Here is an 8,565-nt window from a genome sequence, read left to right as displayed (position 1 = left end):
CGCATGCGCAACATCCACGCATGCGCCCTCGCTGGGGGGGAAGAGGTGTAGAATCCTGGCGGTGACATCAGGAGTTCCCTCTGGGTCTGCCGGCAACAGCCAAGCCGTGTCTGATTGGTTAAGACATGGCTTGGCTAAACGCGGGCAATCCCTGCGTTCTGATTGGCCTCCCTGCTTGACAGCTCCGTATAAATAGCTGTCAAGCAGGGACAGCTCCCGCTTTTCTCCTATATTTTGCCTATTGACAGTTTGTGCAATTAAAAGCCTTTCTAATTCTCCTCACGGCGTCCGTCTGCTTCTTCACCTATTCTACACTGTCCTAGGATGAAAATAGGATACAATGGTTCACTGGGTGGGCATGGCCCACTTGTAAAATGTGGTGAAACTCATTTAACAACGCTCTTGCTTAGCAACCAAAATGTTGGCTCAGAAACTCTGGCATTTGAAGCACGCAAGTCTTAAAGCTGTCAAGTTACAAGAACCTTGCACCCCTAACCCTTTAGAAAAAAACTCCCAGAGGTGTTCAAACTTGACAGCTTTAAGACTTGTGGACTTCAACTCCCAGGATTCCTCCTCTCGCTCTTCATCTTGATGATGTGAGGATGGGTGGGGGGAGGGAGCTGGAACCGGTTCTAAACAGCACTGTAGATTTGTGGAACCTCTTCTATAGAAAAGGTTAGAACTGTCAGGAACCCACCCCTGGTTCAATGTGAATGTCTGAGACTTCATGAACCATAACCTAGTACACAGTTGTGGACAAGCATCATGACTAAACGCGTATCCTTCATTTTCCTTTTCTCACATGCTTTGTCCCTGACATGAAGATCTTGCCCGTACCTAATACCCAGTGGATTATTTTCCTTCCTGATTAATATTTCCGTTTGCTTAATGTAGATATAACTGGAATTTCTGACTTAAAACAAACCAAGATCATAATGCTAAAAGTGGCAAAATATGGGAGAGCAAAGAATGGGTATTTGGCTTTGATACATCTTCCAAATGGAACTGGTGTAAAGCAGGGTTAACCCAAATCTCTTAGCCCCACGAAATTATGAATAATTGGAAAGCTGGCACACAGTTTTGTTATTCTTGAGTTGAGCAAATAAAAGTATTGCTCTAATATGGTTTTTTCTGGACTTACAATTTGTATACACAAATGCTTTACAAATATGTGGATGAAATATGAGGTTTTTCTTTAAGTACTCTAAGACACAGGATGCTATGTTCCCTACTTTTTGAAGATTTTCACGAAAAGCCCCCTTGTAGTGTGATATCAAATTCTTAAAGAAAATTAGCAAAAAAAAGAGAGAGAACTAGACAAAAGTGCTATTTCTAAAGCAACACATTTGCTCCATCTGATCTAATTGTATTCAAACAATGCAATGATAGGATGGTTAAATCTGATGTCCCTTGTTTAAATAACTGGATGACCAAACTCATGCGTCATATCCTTACAATGAATCCATTTGCCCTATACATGAAATACAGATTGGCATTTGACTTACTCAGTAAATATGTGCCAAATGAAAAAAAAAATCAGTAGCCAGCTGGTGTTTTGCTTTGGTGACTGTATTTTAGCTACTATTCTGATATCTAGAGGACCAGTAGATGCTGGGTATGTGTTAGATTCGGGCAACGAGAGAACAGACTCCGGACACGAAGTGACTTAACAGCTCTTTAGTAGTAGTAGTAGTGATCCAGCTTGCTCTGTGGTCTGAGGGTTCCCCTTTTATAGGGATCGGGTACGCCTCTCGACCAATCAGAGCGATACCTGTTTCCCGCCGTAGCGGCGGACCTGAGAGGAGACTTGCCGCGATATATGTTAATATCTAATACCCCTCCCCTCTTAGATGGAGTATTCCGGTTAGTTACATAGTCCTTCAAATAAGTGGGTGTTTGTCTCACCCGGGTGGAACGCCGTAGTTCAGGTTGATCGGGAGTGGTCGCAGGATCGGTTGTTCTTTCAGCTTCGCTTTCGGGGGTCTGCCGGCTGTCATCGCTTTGTCTCCGTTCTGGTTCGCATTCGACCTCTTGTCCTATCCTGGGCTCACAGGTGTCGTGTCTCTCTGTGTTGGGGCTCTCGGATGGCTGACTTTGCTCTGGCAGATAGTTTTCGTTCTCCGCTCGTATGTTTGAGTGTGCCAGACGACCCCGTAGTTGATCTATGTGCCTTTTCCAATTCCGTCCATCTTCCAGTTCCAGCAAATATGAACGTGGACCCGTGGTGCCTATCACCTTTGCTGGCATCCACAATGTTCCCCCTGCATAGTTGTGGGCGTATACTGAATCCCCTATGCTAAAATTCCGAATTTTGCTTGTAGAGTCTGGGGGCGATGTGGCAGAGTAATTTGGGTGAAGACGGTCCACGTGAGACCGTAGACGGCGGCCCATGAGTAGTTCAGCGGGGCTCCTACCCGTCGTTGCGCTGGGGGTAATATGCTGAATTAAGAGGTAGTGATCAATGCGTGTTTGCCAATCACCTGGGCCCATCCTAGCGAGGGCCTCTTTTGCTGATCGCACCATTCTCTCCGCTTGTCCATTCGATGCCGGATGGAATGGCGCGATGAGGGCATGTCGAATTCCCTGACCTGCTAAGTACGTTTCGAATTGCATGGCCGTGAACTGGGGCCCGTTATCGGAGACCAGGAGGTCGGGCAGGCCATGAGTGGCGAAAAGTCGCCGTAATACCTTAATGACAGCCTCTGCCATGGTTGAAGTCATTAGGATTACTTCTAGCCATTTGGAGTATGCATCCACAACTATAAGAAAGGTTTGACCTTGGACTGGCCCTGCGAAATCGATGTGTATTCGCGACCAGGGTGCTTTAGGCTTCTCCCATTCTGTGGCGGGTGCTTCAGGGGGTGCTGGTCTAGATTCTTGGCACGGATCACAAGTGGCCACCCATTCCTCTATCTCTTTGTCCATGTTTGGCCACCAAACATAACTCCTTGCTAACGCCTTCATTCTAACGATCCCCGGATGCCCAACATGTAACGCTTCTAACACATTTCTACGTAATGCATAAGGAATAACAACTCGATCCCCCCACAATAAACAACCTTGTAACACTGAAAGTTCATCACGTTTTGCCCAAAACAGTTTGAATTCTGGGCCCACGTTTCCCTTCGGCCACCCCCTCCAAACCCAAGTTTGAACTTGCTTTATTATATTGTCCCTAGAGGAGAATCTGGCAACGTCGCAGGAAGAAACCGGTCCTGAGTCCAAACAGTCAATTAACAGCACCGCTACCTCGGGAGTGGGGTCTGGCAATAGATCCGGGAGTGGGCAATGGCTGAGTGCGTCTGCATGTCCTAGAGTGGAGCCCGGTCGATGTATCAGCTTGTATGAGTACGCGGCCAGGAAAACAGTCCACCTGGTCATGCGTGGAGAAAGGGAGACTGGTGTGGGGCGGTTTCCCGCCAAAAGTCCCAACAGCGGTTTATGATCTGTAATTAGTTTGAAATCGCGGCCGTAGAGGTATTCGTGGAAACGTTTAACTCCAGCCACGGCGGCTAACGCTTCTCTGTCCATCTGGCTGTAATTCCTTTCGGCCGACGAAAGAGTCCTGGAGTAGAAGGCGATGGGTGCTTCGTTTCCGTTTGGCATTTTGTGGCTGAGGACTGCTCCGACGCCGAATGGTGATGCATCACAGGTCAATACCAGTGGTAGCGTCTGGCTGTATTGCACTAGCAGCGAGCCGGTGGTGAGCAGACGCTTGACTGCTGCGAAAGCTGCTGCTTCGGAACGTCCCCATCTCCATGTTGCGTTCTTTTGAAGAAGTCGATGTAATGGCTCAGCAACGGTCGCCTTCTGTCTCAGAAAAACGCTGTAGAAGTTAAGTAGTCCGAGGAAGGCCTGCAACTCGGTCTGATTTCGTGGTGTGGGGGCGTCCTGGATCGCCTTAATTTTCTTTGAAGTGGAGTGGATACCCTGACCATCAATTCTATATCCCAGGAATTCTACACTAGGCACGTTAATTTGGCATTTCTCTTTTTTGAGGCGGAGACCCTTCTCTCTGATTCTGGCCAAAACAGTTCTGACTCTTTTTAATAGTTGCTCCTCGTTTGCAGCGGACACCAAGATGTCGTCGAAATAAGGGACGACTCCCGGTATCCCTTGCAAAAGCCATTCCATGACGCTCTGGAACAGACCTGGGGCAATACTCACACCGAATTGTAGCCGGTTGCATTTGAATGCTCCCCTATGCGTCACTATAGTTTGGGCCTCCGCTGTGGCGCTATCCACGGGCAATTGCTGGTAAGCTTGTGCCATGTCTAGTTTAGCAAATATCTTTCCTGGCCCCAACGAGTGCAATAAGTGTTGTACTACTGGCACAGGATATGCGCTTTGTTGTAACACGACATTAATTGTGCATTTATAGTCCACGCAGATTATTATTATTATTATTATTATTTATTCACATTTCTAAACCGCCCCCTCTCCCAAAAAGGGACTCGGGGCGGTGTACAGTCCACAATAAATCACAGATAAAATACAAATATAAATAGGGCTATAAATATATGTATGTATGTGGAGGAGGTTAAAATTAAGAGTCCTGTACAGAAGAATAAATAAATATGAGGCGAAAAGCCGTAAAAACAATTAAAACTAAAACATTACCCTTAAAATAACCAGATGAGAATATACTACCAGGAGTTCATAGATGTAACATTTATAATCATGCCAGGCCAGCTAGTCGGAACAGGTGAGTCTTCAATTTTTGACGGAAGGAGCGGAAGTCCGAGGTGGTTCTAATGTCGGGGGGGAGGTCATTCCAGAGGGTTGGGCCCATCACAGAGAAGGCTCTACTCCTCGGCGCCGCCCGCTGGCATTGCCTAGTGGACGGCACTTGGAGAAGGCCCTCTCTGTGAGAGCGGATTGGCCGCAGGGATGTATGTGGGAGGATGCGATCCCGCAAGTAACTAGGTCCTGAGCCATGGAGCGCTTTAAAGATAGTAATCAGGACCTTGAAATGCACCCGAAAAACCACAGGTAGCCAGTGCAGCTCGCGCAGGAGGGGTGTTACGTGGGAGTATCTAGACCTCCCCATGATAACCCACGCGGCCGCGTTCTGGACTAGCTGCAGTCTCCGGGCACGTCCCAAGGGAAGCCCCATGTAGAGAGCATTACAGTAATCTAGGCGAGACGTCACCAGCGCATGAGTGACTGTGCGTAGGGCATCCCGGTCCAGTAGGGGGCGCAATTGGCGCACCAGGCGAACCTGGTGGAACGCCCCCCTTGCCAAGGCTGCCACATGGTCATCCATTGACAGCCGGGCATCTAGGAGGACGCCCAAATTGCGCACCCGTTCCACAGGGGGCAGTAGCTCGTCCCCTATGGCCAGCGATGGAGTCAGCTGGCTGAACAGAGGTGCCGGAAGCCACAGCCACTCAGTCTTGGAGGGGTTGAGTTTGAGTCTGTTGTTCCCCATCCAGACCCCGACGGCTTCCAGACACCGGGACATCACTGCGACAGCCTCGTTGGGGTGGTTTGGGGTTGAAATGTACAGCTGCGTATCATCAGCGTACAGATGGTATTCAACCCCAAAACCACGGATGATCTCGCCCAGCGGCTTCACGTATGCATTGAACAGAAGGGGCGAGAGAACCGACCTCTGCAGCACCCCACAAGAGAGTGGCCTCGGGGTCGATCTCTGCCCCCCTGTCAACACATATTGCATCCGGCCGGAGAAGTAAGAGTCGAACCACCGTAACACGGTGCCTCCGACTCCCATCCCCTCCAGCTGGCGCAGAAGGATACCATGGTCGATGGTATCAAAAGCCGCTGAGAGATCTAATAGGACCAGGATAGAGGAACAACCTCTATCTCTGGCCCTCCAGAGATCATCAACCAACGCGACCAAGGCTGTCTCAGTGCTGTGCCCGGGTCGGAAGCCGGACTGGCATGGGTCTAGATAATCGGATTCATCGAGGTGACGCGGAAACTGCTGCGCCACCACATTCTCAACAACCTTCGCCAAAAAAGGGAGGTTGGAGACTGGACGATAATTAGCTAGCTCCATTTGGTCGAGTGAAGGCCTCTTGAGTAAGGGCCTCACCACCGCCTCTTTCAAGACCTTAGGTAAGGATCCCTCACCCAACGAGGCGTTCACCAGGCCCAGAAGCCAGCCTCGTGTCACCTCCCAGGATGCCAGTACCAGCCAGGAGGGACACGGGTCCAATGAACATGTGGTGGGTCACAGCCTTCCACGCAACCTGTCTAAATCCTCGGGGGCAACAGAGTCGAACTCCTCCCAGAGTGGACTCACAAGACTCACTGTTGACGGCCCGTCCAGACCACTGGAGGGGGCCCATCTGCTCCGGATCTGAGCAACTTTGTTCTGCAGATATTCTCCAAACTCCTCTGCTCTACCCTGTAAGGGTGCCCCCCGCGTCTCTTGCACCAAGATGGAGCGGGTGACCCTAAACAGGGCGGCAGGGCGGTTATCCGCAGATGCAATAAGAGCAGCACAGTGTCTACGTTTGGCCGCTCTCAATGCCACGAGGAAGTCCGTAAATAGGCTCTTACCTGTGTTCGGTCAGACTCGGAGCGTGAGGACCTCCACCTGCTCTCTAGACGTCTCCTCTGGCGCTTCATCACCCTCAGCTCCTCGGTATACCAGGGAGCCCGGGTGGGTCGCTGCCGTAGGAGAGGTCGCAAAGGTGCAACCCGGTCCAAGGCCCCAGCCGTCGCCCTATTCCAGGCGGCCACTAGGTCCTCCGACCGAGCGCGGGTCAGGGCTACAGGTAGCGGCCCAAGCTCCGACTGGAACCTAACTGGTTCCATCAGATGCTTGGGGCGGTACCAGCTTGGACAAACTGGTTCCGCCTCCTCGCGGTGGGGGGTAGCGCCAGGGAAGTCTAGCCGGAGACAGGAGTGATCTGACCATGACAGGGGAGTAATGTCTAAGTCCCCTATTCCCAGATCACTCGTCCACTGCTCAGATACAAAAACAAGGTCCAGTGTGTGGCCACCTTCATGTGTGGGGCCCTGAATTAGTTGGGTCAGGCCCATGGCTGTCATGGAAGCCATGAACTCCTGAGCCACCTCGGATGCTGCTCCCGTCGACGGCAGGTTGAAATCCCCCATAACCAAAAGTTTGGGGATCTCCACCGCCATCTCCGAGATCAGCTCGAGGAGCTCAGGCAGGGCTGCTGACATATAGCGAGGAGCCAAGTATACAATCAGCAAACCCCACTGCCTCCCTGGGCCCCATTTCACACCAAGTGACTCACACCCGGGTATCTGAGAAACAGTGAACTCCCTCAGCTCTAAACCATCCCGTATAACCACCGCCACCCCTCCACCCTTACCCAGGGCCCGGGGCTGATGAAATGCATGGAAACCTGGTGGGCACATTTCCACGAGGGGCAAACCACCCTCGTGACCCAACCAGGTCTCTGTTATTCCTGCAAGGTCCAGCTCCCCCTCAGAGATCAACTCATTAATGAGGGGGGCCTTGTTGGTCACGGACCTTGCATTGCAAAGCATCAGCCGCAGGCCCTGTCTCTGTAGATCCCGACCACCTAGGTTGCGGGGGTTGGTACAAACGACCGGGCGTAGCCAGCAGCCACGGTCTCCCAACCGACCTTGTGATCTTCTCTTGTCCTCGCATCCCCCCCTCCCCGCGACCATTGTAATAAAACAACCCTCTACTGGAATAGTTTGTTCCCTCTCCCCCCCCACTCGGCTCACTTCCCTCCTGGACTCACCTGTTCATGTGGCACTGGCTTCCCTCCTGGCCTGGTTATCCCCCCCCTTCCCAGAACCCCCTAAAAACAGTATAAAACATTTTGCTAAAAAGCCCCTCAGCTTCCTCTTCTTCCACCTCTCGGGGTTCACGAACCCGTCATCAAGGCTGGCCCTTGAGAGAGCCAAGGGCCATACCTGCGAGAGAGGGGCCTCCCGCAGGCGAAGCAGGTCTGTCCTCGAGTAAATTGGTAGGTTGTTGACCATCCCGATAGGGTAGGGGTGCAGATGATATAAAAGTTAATAGTTAAAAACCAGTGGGCTAGAGTCTCAATGGAGGGCGGAGGGTTTTTCAATGTCCAGGTGGTACTTAAAACTTGGAGAGAAAGGAGAGAAAGGGGGGGGGAGAGCAAGCCATGATTGAATATCCCAGATGGTGGGGGGAAAGGCAAAGGTGGTAAATGGAAATGTAGGCACAGGATAGGTGATAGTTCCATTCATCTGTTTCATGGTGTATGTGGCCCCCCCGATGGATGGGGGGGCATTCTTGGCCCAGCTGCTAGGCTCCCAATGTTAGTCCGCTTGAGCCAGCAGGGGCCCGGGAGGGGGGGAATGGGAGTAGCCAGAAGCAAGTAGCCAGGAATGACAAGATGACAAAATATCCCAAGGGGTCCCTGGCTGCAACTTCCTCCATTCAACCATCGTCGCAGTCATCTCCCCTTGTCTCTTCCAGCAGCCTCCGGCTGCCTCCCAGTCCTTCTCACCTATCAGATGTTTCCTGTTTCTCTCCCTCGGGTCCTTTGATATTTCAGGGATCTCTCCGGTGCCTCCAATGCCTCCAATGCCTCTGGGGCCTCTCACCCCCTTCTTCTCACT

Source organism: Natrix helvetica, assembly GCF_964273705.1.
Source record: "Natrix helvetica genome assembly, chromosome: 2".
Classification (NCBI taxonomy): Eukaryota; Metazoa; Chordata; class Lepidosauria; order Squamata; family Natricidae; genus Natrix; species Natrix helvetica.
The sequence above is the reverse complement of the archived record's forward strand: the minus strand, read 5'-3'. Positions refer to the sequence as shown.